Below are 18080 nucleotides of genomic sequence, written 5' to 3' on the forward strand. Positions count from 1 at the left end.
AAGTACATCTTGCTGGTTAAAGCACATAACTATTTCTGTGTTAACCCTTCATAGCTCTTAGCCTGGAATACATATGACACAACATCTCCCCCTTTTCGTTTAAAGGCCTGGGAGAGCATGTTTGTTAGAGATCTCTGACAACACAAAAGGATGCATGGTCCAAACAACAAGAATATAACAAGTATAAAACAAATTACAATTATAGGTTTAACAACTGCCAAAAGCCAAGCAGGTAATCCTAAAGATTTTAACCAATCCTTAAAGAAATCTTCATGTAGTTATTTTATCAAGATTTTCTCGTAACTTTTTGATTTTAGCATAGACTGAAGCACTATTATCTGAAATATTAAAGCAATACATGCCTTCAAATTCCTCACAACCATGATTATGTAATAAAAGCAAGAAATCTACTGCAGCTCTATTTTGTAGTGTAGCCTTGCGAATGCTCTGTACTTCTGTAATTATATCCATTAAAGCCACGGATGTAATGTCAGCCTGAGCTTTTGCTCAACATGCAAATTTTTTCATGGTATTATAATTAATAGATGCCATTACCCCTGGTGTGAAAAAGGATGCGGCTACTGTTTCTGATACTGATAGAAATTTAACATTTTTATTACAGTTGGAAGCCAGGGGAATGCTCCTTGTTTTCCTAGGGCTTCTGAAGAAATTAAGGTATGGTGTGGACACTAGTGCTAATTGGCCTAGGTAACAAGGTCCTCTTATAGGACGCCATGGGATAGAGCTGTATGCCTTGTCTTCACATATCAAGAATACTCCAGGGGGTAATGACTTCGCTCCCTCAATTTGCACTTTAAGGGGCCCCCAATCTGTTTTTGATAAATTCCAATAATGGAAATGACCTGATACATTAGTGAATCGTTCCCACTTAGGGGAATCCCAAGGCGCGTTTTCTTTAAAATACTCTAAACCTCCAAATATAAAAACTCCTGTAGCATTATAAAGTTGTGGGGAGCTCACAAGACTACAATGTGGGAGATGAGTGATATTCTCTTTTATCCAGGGGGGACACTCCATAAGAGATTTATTTCCTGTGGTTCCTGTGTAGTTGGTTTATTTAAAGCCTCCAGAATAGCTCTTAATCTACAACTATTTTTCAGGGATGGCCAGGTATAATTTTGCTGTTTATCACACATACATGCACAAGAACTATACTGCTGAAAACTCCTACATGTTCCCCTTAACTGTCCATAGTACCCTTTCAGTCTCTGTTTGATGTTCTCTGGGTCCAGGGGGATCCCTATGAAGCATGTCTTGAAGGGATCACCAGCTGATTTCAGGGAGATACACATTTGATGCTGTAGATACTTAGGAATCAGATGAGTCACAGGAGCCATAGCGGGCAGGATGCAAGTGCCAGCAGAAGAAGTATCATCTTTCAGGTGAGGTTTTACCCACTTTGCAGGAACCCACTGTGGTTTCGATGAACCTGAAACAACACATGCATACCCTCATCCCCAGGTTAGTAACTGATAGGAATTGTCCCATTGGGCAGTCTTAGGATCAAAAACAGAGACAGAAATGTCAACATCGGCAAAGTGTGCCACGTTTTTTGAAAAGTGAAAGTAAAGAGGCTTGTTATCTGAGATGGAGTGCTTAGGGTTAAGCCAGTTCAAAACATAAATCACTTTGCTCACTATGTTGTGCAGTGATCCCCCAACCTCCCCCTTTTCATTTAAAAACAAGGCTAAGTATTTCTTAACATCCTGATGAGCCCTGTCGGCGGCGGTCCTGCCAGGCAGACCGAGGCAAATGAGACGCGGTCACGAAGCAGGGTGGGAGGGGGTTAAATCCTCCTCCCTCTTCTGCCAGCCCAGGGATGATTCACGGCGGCTGCCAAGTCAAGTCCTCATTAAGCAGGAGAGTCGTTGTACTGCAGTCAGGGCAGGAGGCAACAATCATTCTCGTCTGTGTCAGGGGCAGGTTGAAGGTTTTCGCCAAAGCCTTGGCTGAGATGAGCAGGATGCAGCAGGGGGAAGAGAGCGGAAACGCGGCAGTGGCCGGACTAACGGAGTGGAGGGGGGAACAGGATCGGCTTTCCTCCCCTCGGTCAGCCCCCACCCAGGCCACAGAGTGCAGGCGGAGTGCTGGCAGCCCGGGGCCCCTGATCTGAAAAGCCTGCGAGAGACAAAGGCGGCAGCGAGAAGGCTCTGGGGCAGCCCACCCGCCCGCCCTCTTCCTGGCCAGGTGGTGGCAGGGATGAATTAACACTTTTTCTGCTAGAGGAGGCACATCTGAACTTCTTCCAATAGTGGTCCTTTCAGCATCAGTCACAGCGGGGCAAGCCCACAAACTTTCAATGTCATCATAGACAATTTTGCACAGTGTGCCATACGGTTCTGCCAGTCTCTGGGCTTCCTTGTTCTTAGTTTGGACTGCTTCCCATAAGCTTTTTCCCAGCTTATCCCAGCTCCGTGGCTGATACAGCCATTTCCATCCCAAATTCCCTGACTCACAGGTCAGCCGTGGCCACGTCCGCTTTTCTTCTAGCGCTGAGTGAGGGGGTGTCCAGCACTTCCCTACTAACTCAAACTGGGATGTCTTCTCCCCATTCAACTCACTTCCCTCACGTCGGGGTCACCATATGTCGAGTCCGGAGGAGGGAACCCAGGCCGACATCAATATGATGCATAAGCTGGTTCGTTTATTGATCACAGGATACATACTTTTATACTCTACATTTACGTAACCAATTACATAAGCATTTTAGCAAGCATTTTTTTCACATGCATATCCTTGTGTATGTCTTAGGTGATTATTTTGAGAACCAAACAGTGTTTTGATCAACAGAATGCAGAAGGTAATGATCTCAGAATTCGCTATCTATCTGGGCCTGGGAATGTACCTCCTAGCTCAGACATGCAGCTACTCCCTTGTCTAAGCTCTGAAGTACATCTTGCTGGTTAAAACACATAACTATTTCTGTGTTAACCCTTCATAGCTCTTAGCCTGGAATACATATGACACAACATACTTGTATATAACTTGGTTTTCCAGGTATGTTTTCTAAACATCACTGAAATGAATTCCAGTATTTAAACTCAGGTTGCCGTGTCTGTAGGCTATTTTGAACATTCTTCTTTGCTCCTTCTCACATGCTCATATGTTAAAAGAGGCCACACAACCTTCCCCCAACGCAATGCCTGATTGGATTCACTAAGAACTGGGCCTTCTCTATAGGAAGACAATCCATTTTATTCCTCCCAATTGATATATTATATATACCCTACAGAAATTCTCAAGTTTTACATCCCACCTCTTCCACCTACCTTGCTTCAGTAGACTACTTTAGCTTCAAATTTACCAAGAAAATAAAAGCCATTTGCTAGGAACTCATTCTTCTGTCCCACTCTACATCATTAAAAAAAAAAAACAACACAGCTTAGCCTTACCAGATCTAGAGTTATATTATAAAGCATCAGTCATCAAAACTGTCTTGTATTGGCTAAGAAATAGAGTGGTAGATCAGTGGAATAGATTAGGTGCAATAGCAGGAAATGATTATAGTAATCTGCTGTGTGATAAACCCAAAGAGCCCAGCTATTGGAATAAAAACTCTCTCTTTGATAAAAACTGCTGGGAAAATTGGAAGTTAGTATGGAGGAAACTTGGATTAGATCAACACCTCACACCCTTTATTAAAATGGATACAGGTTTAGATATAAAAAACACTATTATAAGCAAACTTGAAGATCAAGGAATGGTTTACCTGTCGTATCTATGGAAAGGGAAGCAGTTTATGATTAAGGAGGAGATGGAGAACATCATTAAAAACAAACTAGATAATTTTGATTACATTAAATTAAAACACTTTCGCACAAATAAAACCACTGTAACCAAGATCAAAAGAAATGTAGTAAATTGGGAAATAATTTTTACAACTAGTACTTCTGACAAATGACTCATTTCTAAAATATACAGAGAACTGAGTCAAATTTTCAAAATAAAAAACCATTCCCCAATTGACAAATTATCAAAGGATATGCAAAGGGAATTTACAGATGAGGAAATCAAAGCGATCCAGTCATATGAAAAATTGCTCTAAATCATTACTGATTAGAGTAATGCAAACTAAAGCATCTCTGAGATACCACCTCACACCTCTCAGACTGACCAATATGACCAGAAAGGACAATGATCAATGTTGGAAAGGATGCAGGAAATCTGGGACACTAATACATTGTTGGTGGAACTGTGAACTCATCCAACCTTTCTGGAGAGCAATCTGGAATTATGCCCAAAAAGCATTTGATCCAGCAATACCGCTACTGGGTCTATAACCTGAAGAGATTATGAAAAAAAAATAAAAACATCACTTGTACTGTTGTACCCAAAGAACAAGATGGAGACCATAATTTGATAAGTTTGAAGATCTTTAATATTCCCAGGGACTGTCTGGGGATAAAGAATCCCCAAATCAGACAGCACCTGAGTGTTCAGGGGATAGAGTTTTTTAGTGTTGGGGGGGGGGGGACTGAGAGCAAGCAGGTTACAGAGAAGCAAAGACAGCATTAGATAGATTATCTTGACATATACCTATGCAAACATAGGGTTCCATATAGATAGGAGTGAGAAGGGGTCAGGGTCTTTGTGTAATGTTTGAACATATTTTCTGAGATGGAGGGAGTCAGGAATTTACTATCTTATGGTTCCAGCCACATCTGGGGAAGGGGGAGGCAGTCCTGGAATACAGTGAGATAATTAGGCTAACAAGGGTGCTTTGTAAATCTTTAGAAAATTTTATGGTATATCCATGACCCCTTAGGTCCTATCAGATTATTTTCAGACCAAAGGTGCCTAGCCAAAGTTATATTTCCAAGGAATTTCTCAAGGCCCAGAAGGATGTCAGGGACCCCTTTCTATACAGGAAATTTCACAAACATTGATATTGTACTTCAGTACTAAAATATTCATAGCAGCCCTGTTTGTGGTGGCAAAGAATTGGAAATTAAGTAAATATCCTTCAATTGGGGAATAACTTAAACTGTGGTATATATGTCACAGAACACTATTGTTCTATTAGAAACCAGGAGGGATGGGAATTCAGAGAAGCCTGGAGGGATTTGCATGAACTGATGCTGAGTGAGATGAGCTTAACCAGAAAAACACTATATACCCTAACAGCAACATGGGGGTGATGTTCAACCTTGATGGACACGCTCATTCATTAAGTGCAACAATCAGGGACAATTATAGGGTATATGCAATGGAGAATACCAAGTGTATCCAGAGAAAGAATTGTGGAGTTTGAACAAAAACTATTACCTTCAATTTAGAAAAAAAAAACATTATCTTATTACGTAATTTTGCGATCACTTACACTTTATTTTTCTTCCTTAAGGATATGATTTCTCTCTCATCACATTCAACTTAGATCAATGTATAGCATGGAAACAATGTAAAGACTGACAGAATGCCTTCTGTGGGAGGTGGGGAGAGGAAGCAAAAATAGGGGAAAACTGTCAAACTCAAAATTAATAAAATCTTTCTAAAGGAAAAAAATGTATACAGCCTATATATTAGCAATATAGTAGTTGAAAAAATATAGTATCCAGTTTAAATAATGTACAAATAGCATGTTATTTTAAATACATTTTAATATTCAGTATTTCCCATTCATTACTCATAATGGTAATATCAATTGCTACCTGATTTATGCAATGCACTGAAATATTTATCTTTTAGTAGTAAAAAACGAGAGTGGATTTTCACCATTCCTCTTCGGTAGTGTGATTCAGTGCCTAAACTTTCAAGAACAACAACACTACTACACAGTAATAAATTGTATTGAAATAAATGTGTTATAACATAGGAATATTCTTTTTTTCTTTACAAAATAATCTCTCTTCCAAAATTATGAATGAATAAATGAATGCACAAATACATAAATAAAAACTTTTAATAGATTGCTGTTTAGGTCCCATTCCTCCATTGGTTACATTTGAAAATATATTGCTATCACTGCATCTTAAGTTCATGATCTCTCAGACAATAACTGAGTGGTATTTTTCAACTTAATTCTTTTAAACTAATCATTTATCATTGAATTGAAATTCAAAAATATTTCAAAGTTTTTTCTCTATAATGTATAAATTGTTCTCCTAGTTGTGCTCTCTTCACATTATATCAATTCATAGAAGTCTTCCCAATTTCTTCTAAAATTGTCCATTTCGTTATACTTTGTGGCATAAAAATATTCTACTATATTTTGTTTAGTCATTCCTTAATGTAATTTTCTGGGTATCATCATCTTTCCAAAATGGCTGGATGAATTCACAGCTCAACCAACAAAGTTCACAGTACCTGTTTTCCCACAGCCCATCCAACATTTGTCATATTTCTCTTTTGTCAACTTTGCAGTCTCAAAGGAGATAGAATCTCAAAGTTGCTCTAATTCAAATTATTCTAATTAGTGATTTTGAGTGTTTTTAATATGCATGTTGAAAGTTGGAATTTCTTCTCTTTCTCCAAAAATTGACCAATTGCCTTTGACCACGTTACAAATTTTACTATTACAAATTTTAATCAGTTCTTTATGTATATTGGATTTTTGAGACTTTCAACAGAAAAATATGTTCAAAGATTTTTCCATGTTTCTTGTTTCCATTCTCATTTTTAGTGCAGGAAATTTGTGCATAAATGTTTTAATTTTATTTAAACAATATTGTCACTTTTGTATGATCATCTATATTATGTGTTGTCATCAACTCTTCCTATCTCCATCGACTGAAAATTTCTGCCACAGTATTCTATGTTGTTTATGATTATCACTTTCTATATAGGTTGTGTATCCCATTTGAAATTTATCTTGCTGTGCAGTTCAAAATGTTGGTTAAAACAAAGTTTTTCCTCTTTTCCCAGTAGCTTCTATCAAATAGTGAACCGTTCTTCCAGGAACTGGGTTTTTTGATTTCATTGAACGCTATGTTACTATGTTTGTGTTGTCTTCCTTATCTTGCCACTCCTCATCTCCTTTGTTGGAACTTCAATAATACTAAGTTTAGAGCCTGGCTTTAGTATACCCTTTCTTCTCTGTCATTAAAAAAAGACACTGGGGGGGTACAGAACCAAGATGGTGGAGTGAAGAGTGAAGGCAGGAAAACCCAGAAACTCTTCCCCCAGACCACTCCAAATGCCTTTAAATTATGAGTCTATTCAAAATTCTGGACTAATGGAACTCACAGAAAGACTGAGTGAAACAATTCTCTGGCCCAAGACAACTTGAAAGATCCATGGGAAGGTCTGTTCCACCAGGGTTGCATGATCAAACCTGCTCCAGACATCCAGAAACAGTCCACAGGGTGTCAGTGTCCCTGGAGGCACTTGGGTCTATGGCAGTAAGGAGGTTTCAAGACCTCTCAGCACAGGGATCAAGGACAACTTGGAAAGTCAGTGGACAAACTCTGTTGCACCAGAGTGAGCACGGAGTCCAGGCCTCAGCACAGCCCCAGTCTCAGGAACCTGTGGAGTCCATAGAGAGAAGGAGATCAGGGGAGTCTGAAAGATCTCTCCACTATCCCTGGAACAGGATGTTGCTGCTTTGCCTAAACTCAGATCCTGATTCACAGTCTGGGGCCCAAACTGCCTTTGCAGAACAGGGACTCTCCTCACATTCCAGGGCAGAAGGGAGTGCATAGGCCAGGAGAGCAGTAATAGTCTCTCATAAGACCTTGAAGGAACTGAGGTCCCTAGGAGAGGGGGGTGTCCCAAAAAACCCTCAGAAGCTTGGGACAGTACACCCTTCACCCTAGAAGTAGACAACCACCTTAACAAAGAATTAAAATCAAGTCTTAGGCTAGGGAAATGAGCAAAGAGAAGAAAAAGAATCTGACCATAGACAATTACTTTGGTCCCATGGAGAATCAAAATACACACTCAGAAGATGACAAAGTCAAAGCTTCTGTATCCAAAGCCTCCAAGAAAAATATAATTTTGGCTCAGGCTATGAAGAGCTCTAAAAAAAGATTTTGAAAAGCAAATAAGGAAAGTAGAGGAAAAACTGGGAAGAGAAATGAGAGCAATACAAGAAAATCAAGAAAACAGTCCAAAAGGTCAGTGAGGAGAATAACACCTTAAAAAGTAGAATTGGCCATATGGAACTGAGATTTTAAAAGTTCTCTGAAAATAATTCCTTCAAATGTAGAATGGAGCTAAGGGAAGCTGATGACTTTGTGAGAAATCAAGAAACAATAAAACAAAACCTAAAGAATGAAAAACTAGGGGCAGCTAGGTAGCACAGTAGATAGAGCACCAGTCCGGAGTCAGGAGTACCTGAGTTCAAATCTGGCCTCAGACACTTAATAATTACCTAGTTGTGTGGCCTTGGGCAAGCCACTTAACCCCATCTGCCTGGAAAAAAAAACTAAAAAACAAAAATGAAAAACTAGAAAAAAAAATATGAACTATCTCACTGGAAAAGCAACTAACTTGGAAAATAGATCCAGGCAGAGATAATTTAAAAATTATTGGGCTACCTGAAAGTCATGACCAAAAAAAGAGCCTAGACTTCATTTTTCAAGAAATTCTCCAGGGAAATTGTCATGATATCCTAGAAGCAGAGGGAAGAATAGAAATTGAAAGAATCTACTATCACCTCCTGAAAGTGATTCCAAAATGAAAACTCCCAGGAATATTATAGCCAAATTTCAGAATTCCAAAGTCAAGGAGAAAATATTACAAGCAACCAGAAAGAAACAATTCAAATATTGTGACCTACAATCAGGATAACACCATATTTAACAGATTCTACATTAAGGGTTTGTAGGGATTGGAATATGGTATTCTGGAATGCATAAGAGCTTGGATTATAACCAAGAATTAACTACCCAGAAAAATTGAACACCCTCTTTCAGGGGAAAAGATGAACATTCAATGAATCAGGGGACTCTCAAACTTTCCTGTTGAAGTGACCAGAGCTGATCAGAAAGTTTATACAGGACTCAAGTGAAGCATAAAGTAGGTGAACAAGAAGGACAAATTATGAGGGACTTAATGTTGAACTGCATGTATTCCTGCATGGGATAATGACACTGATAACTCATATGAACCTCATTTATTAGAGTAGTTAGGAGCATATATAGACGAGGTACAGAAAGGAGTTGAATATGAAGGTATAAAATATTATAAAGATGGAGTTAATAGGCAAGAAAAGAATGCAGTGGGGAAAAGGGAAAGGAGAGGTAGAATGGGCTAAGATATTTCATATAAAAGAGTCAAGAAAAAGCTTTGCAATGGAGAATGGGGGAGATAAGGGAGAATAAGAGAGCTTTCATTCTCATTGGAAGTGGCTCTGAGAGGAAATAACATACACATTCAATAGGATATAGAAATCTATCTTACCCTGGAGGAAAAAAGGAGAGAAAAGGGATGGGAGAAAGGGGGCAGGGGGAGGGGAAAAGGAGTGTAAGTGGTAAAAGAGAGGGAAGATCATGGGAGAGGGTAGTCAGACACATTCCACTTTTAAGAAGGAACAGGGTAAAAGGAGAGAAAGAATAGAATAAATGGGGGTAGGGAGGAATAGGAAAATACAACTAGCAATAGTAACTGTGGGAAGAAAATAATGAAGCAACTTCTCTGAAAGATTTGGACAGTAAAGAATGGATAAGGCATGCTATCCATCCCAGAGACAGTGCTGATGGTATCTGAACACAGACTGAAGTACACTTTTTTCTCTCTCACTTTACTTTTCTTGAAGTTTATTCTCCCCAAGTTCAGGCCTGGGCCCAAGTTTGCATGATACAGTGATGTAGGGTTGGAATTGGAATTGTGAAATAATTTATTCCTAAATGAGAATAGTCAAATTCATGACAAGAAAAATGTCCGTAGTGCTATCCCCAGACCAGACTAAGATTTAATTGGGAAATGTTTAACAAAATAAATTTTAAAACAACACAAATAAATTATGGTTGATGGTTATCAAGGTCCTCCTATGGCCAACAAAGATTAATTTCTATTTGAGTCTGACACGACTGTCTTAGACCATCTAATGGCTAACCAAAGTAATTTATTCAACAATAGTATGTAAAGAAGACATACTGATTCAACTGATCTTAGCTACCTTTTATGTCCATCTCCTCAAAGAGGATGTTTCAACTTTTGCTAAGCAATAGAGAAATTTTCAAAACCCAAGGAAGTGTTCTCTGACACTTTTATTGAACCTCAATTAGAGTTAAGGTTGCTAAAAAGAGGAGGTGGGGCTAAAGAATAGTTCAGGTGTGGAGAAGAACATGAACAAAGAAACATAGGAGATGGAATCTCACGTAAAGGGAATAAACTGACTAGAGTATCAGTTGGGGTTTTTTTTTTGTGTTGAGCTTAGGTGACCACAAATTCCATTAGTATTTCAAGCCTTATTCCCTTAGGCCAATCAGAGTTCAAGGATACCTTTACTTCCTTTTAGGGAAAAAACCTAGCTTACTTGGGAGGACTTTCTAGTCTTCCTTATTAAGCTTAAAGAACAAGCAGTGAATTTCAAATTTTCAACAGTGTTCACTATAAGGGTCTTTGTCAAAAATAATTGTAGATATATTCTAAATGTATAGGGGAATAGATTTTAGCTACTGTATTATCCTCAGGTATCGGGCAGAATGATTTAGTAGATAAAATATTTGATAGAATTTGAAGACAAATTTGAATCCTGGTGGCTGAGCAGTTAACATTGGAAAGTCACTCTGTTCTCTGGACCTCAATGTCCTGAGTTGATTGGGATCAATTTCTAAATTTTGTTCCAGTCCCAAATTCTATGATACTAAGACATTTAACCTCTCTTTGACTCAGTTTCTTCATCTGTGAAATGAAAAATACTTATTAGAAGCATATAGGTCCCTGAATTTGGAATCATAAAGACTTGGATTCTAATTCCACCACAGTTACTTAATAGTTCTGTTACCCTAGTCAAATCATAGTGTCTTTAATCATGTTATCTCTAAAATGAAGACAATACCTAGAGAAGTATATCCCAGTGTATAAAAAACTGGATTGGGAGTTAGAAAGCCCTAGGTTGAAGCCCTGACTCTGATAAAAACTTATTTTGCAAACCAAAGTAAATTTATTTGACTTCTTAGAGGTCCCAGGCAATTCTCTATATCAAATACAGAGGAGATACCAATGAAAGAAGCTCTATTGAAAGAGGAAGTTCTCCAACGTGACTTCTCTATGACAATATCAAAGATCCATTAAACAATTATCTATAGCAGTTAGCTTACAGAACTTTTACAAGAACCAAAAGAAGTAATTCATGTAAGGGACAACTTTGCAAAAGTTAAGGCACCAACTATCTCTGATACTGCTATTTATTATTATCATCATCATCATCATTATTATCATTATTACCAATACTGTTATTACTCTTAATGCATATTCCATAGAGCTGTTATGATGAAGCTAAAGTACTAGAGAAAGGTGAGCTATTATTATTGCATTATGTACATAGATGTTATGTTGAATAGTTAATTGATGATAATAGCCCATCACTTAAAAACACTAAAAAGTTTATAAAGCACTCACCTTGAAGTTTTGTTGTAGGTCCATTTTTGAAAATTTAGTGTGCTATTTTTCCATGTAAAAATAATTTTCAAGGGGCAGCTAGGTGACACAGTGGATAGAGCACCAGCCCTGGAGTCAGAAGGACCTGATTCAAATCCAGCCTCAGACACTTAATAATTGCCTAGTTGTGTGACCTTGGGCAAGTCACTTAACCCCATTGCCTTGCAAAAACAAAATTAAAATAAAAAATAATTTTCAACAATCATTTTTAAAACTTTGTTCCAAATTCTCTCTATTCCTCCTTCTCCAACCTCCCCTCCCCCAAAATAAGAAGACTAGCAGTTAATACAGGATACACATGTGAAATCAAGCAAAACATTTCCAAAATAGTCACGTGATAAAAAAGCATCGATTTTAAAAACTCAAGAAAATAAACTAAAAATATATATTCAAAAAAGGCACTCAAAATGTATTTTTGCCAGAAGAGTTAACTATCTGTTCATGAGAAGAAAATTCCAGAAATAATCTCTAACTGCCCACAAGATTGAATAGCTACTATCATGAATTCATTTATGATTAATTTCTTTAATATGCTTTAAATTATTCTCTTGCTCTTTCTGTTTTCCCTCACATAAAATTTATGCTTGATCATGAAAGGTATACACTATATGTTTCTACTTTATTGGAATAGAGTTAATTGAAATTTTTTATTATTCATTTTTAACATTCTTTTTTTTAAATTTTGAGATCCAGATTCTCCCTCCCTCCTTTCCTCCCTCACCCATTTAAAAGGTAAGTAGTATATCAATTACGCATGGGTAATCATGAAAAACATATTTCATATAAGCCACACTGAAAAAATGAAGTAACAAAAAATGAAGAAAATTGTATTTCAATTGCACTCAGTGTTCAACAGTTCTCTCTCAAGACAAACAATATTTTTTCATCATGATTCATTAGTTCAAAGATTCAAAGTTCACCTAAGTCTTGTACCTTTTCCTAAAACCCATGCCTCCTCCTCTCCATTTGTTTTAACATTTTTTAAGCATTTTTCCTTTTTTAAATTTTGTCTTCTAAATTCTCTCCCTCCATTGCATCTGTCCCAGAGGCACTCAGAAAACAAACCCTGTCCCCATCATTTCTTATAATAGTACTCCCTCATAATAATATGCCATGACTTGTGTAGTCATGCCTCACCTGATAAGCTTCCCTTCAATTTCCAATTCTTTGCCACCACAAAGAGTTGCTATAAATATTTTTGTACATTTGTGCCCTTTTTCTTTTTCCTTTATTTCTTCATGATACAGACCTAGTAGTACTATTGCCAGGTCAAAGGGTACACACAGTTTTATAACCCTTTGGGTACAGCTACAAATTGTTTTCCAGAATAATTGAACCAATTCACCACTCTACTATGCATAACTTGCCTTTCCATATTAGAACATACAACAAAATTGACAAGTAAATTTCATTTTTCCCTTCCTCCTCCCCTATCAGAGACAACAACTATTAAACACAAAGATATAGACGGATGGATTTGCATGTATATGTTTATGTAAAATTATTCTATCTATATTTCCATTTATCAGTTCTCTGGATACAAACAGTGTCTTAATAAGTCTTTTATACATAATTTCGGTATTTATAAAAGCAAAAATAATTTATTCTCTCAAAGTTGTTCTTAAAACAATTATTACTGTTACTGCATACAATGTCCTCTTGCTCTTTTTTTACTCTTCATTATTTCATGTCTTTCCATGTCTTTCCAAAATCAATGAACTCATCATTTTTATAGCAGTTAGTATTTCATCACAATCATATACCACAGCTTATTCAATCACTGTCCAAATGATAGGCATTCCTGCAATTTCCTAGTCTGCCATCACAAAGGGAGATGCTATAAACACTTTAGGACATAATGAATCTTTCTCCCAAATTATGTTCAGAAATAGCAATTAGTGGTATTGCTGGGTCAAAGGGTATAGATACTTTAATAATTCTTTGTGCATAATTCCAGATTGCTCTCTAAAATGGTTGAATCAGTTAATAGTTCCACCCACATTGAATGAGGGTCCCAAATTTTACACAATCCCTCCAACATTCATTACTTTCCCCTTCTACCATCTTAGCCAATTTGGTAGGTTATAACCTGATATCTTAAGTTTATTTGCATTTCTCTAATTAATAATGATTTAGAACATTTTTCATATAACTTTAAATTGTTTTTATTTCTTCTTTGGAAAATTGCCTGTTCATATCTTTTGACCATTGATAAATTAGAAAATGACTCACATTCTTAAAGGCTGACAAGGTTTTCATGTTTTAGATATAAGACCTTTATCAAAAGTCTATAAAAATACTTTCCCAATTTTCTGCTTTCCTTCTAAAACTGGATATGATTGTTTTATTTGTACACAAACTTTTTAATTTTACATAATCAAAATGATCCATTATACACCTCACTTTCCTCTCTGTCTCTTGTTTATTCAAAAATTGATTGCCTGTGCATAAATCATATGTTCCATATGTTCTGGTAAAAATCTCTTTTTATATCTAGGTCATATATTCATTTTGACCTCAACTTGATAAATGATATAAAATACTGCTCTATGCCCAGTTTCTGCCATTATGCTTTTGAGTTTTCTCAACAATTTTTAACAAATAAAATCTTATTCCAAAATCAAAAACTTGTCAAACACAAGGAATTTGCCGCTGTAAATTGTATGGCTACTCTAAATAACTGATCTACCTTTCTATTTCTTAGCCAATATCAGATAGTTTTGCTAATTACTGCCTAAAACTCCTTCTGGTCCTGCTAAACTGCCTTCCTTTAGATCTTTTTCATTGTTTCCTTTGATATTCTAGACTTTTGTTTTCCAAATGATTTATTATTTTTATAATTCAGTAAATAATTAGGATGGAAATGAATATACAAATTAAATTGAGCAAAATTGTCATTTTTATAATATTGGCCCATAACATTATACCTACCCATGAAAAATTAATATTTCTCCAAATATTTAAATCAGATTTTATTTGTAATAGAAAGTCATGGGGTTTTTTAAATAATATTGTTTATATAGTTCCTGAATTTGTTTAAGCCAGTGTATTGCTAGTTATTTTATAATTTCTAGAGATATTTTACATTGGGCATTTTTTATTATCTCTTTTGCAGAATTTTGTGTGTGACATATAGGAATGCTAAGTGATTTGTGTGGATTTACTTTATATCCTGCTCCTTTGCTAAAATTATTGTGTAAACTAACTTTTAATTGAATCTTTTGGATCACCCAAGCATAGCATTATATCATCTATAAAAAAATATAGCTTTATTATTTCATTCCCTATTCTGATTCCTATTTTTTTCTTTTCTTATTGCTATTACTAGGATTTCCAAGACCAATATTAAATAATATTGGTGGCAGTGTTGTTTCACACTTAATTTTACTAGGAAGGTATCTAGCTTATCCCCATTACAAATAAAGTTTGCTGATGGTTTTAGATAAATGCTTTTTATCAATTTATGGAACTTTCAAGTATTTTTAATAAAAATAAGCATGGAGCTTTATCAAAAACTTTTTGTATCTATTGATATAATCATTCTTTTTAAACTTTTATTATTGATATAATCAATTATGTTAAGTTTTCCTTTTGTTAAATCATCCCTGTAGTCCTAATAGAAGTCCAACTTGATATATAATTTTTGTAAGATATTGTTGCAATCTTTTTGTTAGTATTTTATTAGGATTTATGTATCCATATTCATTAATGAAACTGATCTATAATTTTCTTTTTCTGTTTTTACTCTTCCTGATTTAGGCGTAAGTATTATATTTGTTTCATAAAAGGAATCTGGAAGGATCCCTTCTTTACTGTGATTACAAATAACTTATTTAGTAGTGGAATTAGTTTCTTTAAATTTTAAATTTAAATTCATCTCTTGCAAACAATACATTTTTGGATTCTGGTTTCTAATCCATTCTTCTATCTACTTCCAATTTATAGTGAGTTCATCCCAGTTATGATTCATCACAGTTATATTTCCTTCCATCCCATTTTCTTTTGTTTCTTTTATCCTGTCCCACCTAAAAAAATTTTTTTTTCAAACCACTGCTCCCATTAATCCATTTACCCTATGAAAATCCCCCCATTATGCCTATCTCCCTCCCCCCCTTATTTCTCTATAAGTTACAGTTCTATAAACAACTGTATACATATATATATATATATATATATTCACATATATGCACACATTCCTCAATCTTGACCCAATTCTGATTAGCAAGGTTCAAGTATTGCCAATCATACCCTACCCCACTTTCTCTTCCACTATAAAAGCTATTCTTTACATGCCTCTTTTACGTGAAAAAAAGTTTCTCCATTTACTTCTTCCTCTTCTTTCTCACCTCTTTTTTGGAGACCATTCAATTTTTTTTTAGGTTTTTTTTTTTTTGCAAGGCAAACAGGGTTAAGTGGCTTGCCCAAGGTCACAAAGCTAGGTAATTATTAAGTGTCTGAGACCGCATTTGAACCCAGGTACTCCTGATTCCAGGGCCGGTACCTTAACCACTATGCCACCTAGCCGCCCAGAGACCATTCAAATTTAATAAACTCACACTCATGTCCTCTGTTTATGTAGACCCTTCTTAACTATCATAATAATGATATAGCTCTTAGGAATTAAAGATATCTTCCCATATAAGAAGTTTTACTTTATTGAGTTCAGTATGATTACTCTTTCATATTTATCTTTTTCTGCTTCTCTTAAACCTTATTTGAATGTCAAATTTTGCATTCAGTTCTGATCTTTTCATCAGAAATGCTTGAAAGTCTACTTCATTAAATAAACATTTTTCCCTCAAAGGATTACAATCAGTTTTATTGGGTATTGATTGTAATTACAGCTCCTCTTTTGCAGAACACATTCTAAGCCCTCTGATCCTTCAATATGGAAGCCACTAAATGTTATGGCTTGATGTAATATTACTTACAATATACAAAGTGTTTCTTTCTGATGCTTGAGGTATTTTTTTGACCTGGAATAATATTCCTGAGAGATTTCGTTTTAGGACCATAAAGGTATAATGTATTAGAGTAGTTTTCCTTAATAATTTCTAGAAATATGATGTCTAGGCTCTTTTTTTTTATCTTTTTTTAAATTATCTTCCCTTGTCTATTCTCCAGGTCAGTTGTTTTTCCAATGAGCTATTTTATTCTCTTTTTTTTATTCTTTTGACTTTGTTACGTTCATTCTTGATGTCTTGTGGAATCATTAGCTTCAACCGCCCAATTCTAATTTTTAAGAAACTATTTTCTTCAGTGAGATTTTTTTATCCCTCTTTTTCCACTTGGTCAATTCTGTTTTTTAAGGAGCTATTTTCTTCAGTGAATTGCTGTACTTCCTTTTCCACTAAGAAAATTCTGCTAATAAATAGGGTTTTTTTTAGTGGATTTTTTTGTGTCTCTTTCACCATTTGGTCAATTCTGCTTTTTTAAGGAATTACTTCCTTGCATATATTTGTACCTCTTATACAAATCATCTCTATCTTTAAGTCTTCCAGCAACTCTTAAGTGTTTGAGTTCAACTAATATTTTTCTTTAAGGCTTTTTGGCAGCTATTTTCTCATTATTATCTCCTCTAAATTCCTATCTTGGTCTTCCCTGCCACCAGAGAAGCTTTTTATAATCAAATTATTTTGTTATTTACTCATTTTCCAGTCTATTTCTTGACTGAACTTTCTGTCAAAGTGGTGCTCTTCTCACTCGAGGGGTGAAAAAACACTATCCCAATCTACAGGCTTTTTCATGTTGCTATTTTCAGAGTTAGTTATGGCTCTGCAAGTTTTCAGTTTTTCCAGAGAAGTGTGACCCTGGTTAAGATATGGTCACTGCTCTTGTAGTCTGCTGGTCTTTATGCAGAAATATTCCATGGTGCCCTGAAGCTACAGGTGTTACTCCTTACCCTGAAACTGTGACTCAGAACCATATATGGACAAATGAGTTGCCAATCAGCACTATTTCTTTCAGATCAGTTATCTGACGACCTTACTCTCTGGGCTGGGAGCTCCTGAAGCTGTTGCTGCCATTGTAACTATATTGCTAGTTGAACAAATCTGAAGCTAGAACTAAGGTTGCTGGGAGAAATATCAATAATCTTAGATATGCAGGTAATACCACTCTGTTGGCAGAAAGTAAAGAGGAATTAAGAAACTTCCTGATAAGGATGAAAGTGAAAGAGAAGACATAAAATCTGGGCTTCAAGTTTAATACCCTAAAAACTAAATTTCTGTCAATGGTCCCAACAGTTCCTGGGAAATGGAGGGAAAAGAAATGGAAGCAATGTCAGATTTTATATTCTTAGTCTCAAAGATGACTGCAGGTGATGACTGCAGCCATGAAATTAAATGATATTTGCTCTTAGGAAAGAAGTGGTAGCAAATCTGGCCACCATGCTAAAAATTAGGGACATTTTCCTGCCAACAAAGATCCATATGGTCAAAACTATAGTGTTTTTTTTCCCCCAGTAAGAATGTATGCCTGTGAAAAAAGGAGAGCCAAGTGCCACAGAATTAATG

At 35.9% G+C, this 18080-nt stretch overlaps 1 protein-coding gene across 1 annotated transcript in view; it reads right to left on the reverse strand.

Annotated features, from left to right (window-relative positions):
* STPG2 (sperm tail PG-rich repeat containing 2) overlaps positions 1 to 18080 on the reverse strand; it is a 405935-nt gene that overhangs the window by 363459 nt on the left and 24396 nt on the right. The gene's annotated exons all lie outside the window — the stretch shown is intronic.

Source organism: Macrotis lagotis, chromosome 3, assembly GCF_037893015.1.
Source record: "Macrotis lagotis isolate mMagLag1 chromosome 3, bilby.v1.9.chrom.fasta, whole genome shotgun sequence".
NCBI lineage: Eukaryota > Metazoa > Chordata > Mammalia > Peramelemorphia > Peramelidae > Macrotis > Macrotis lagotis.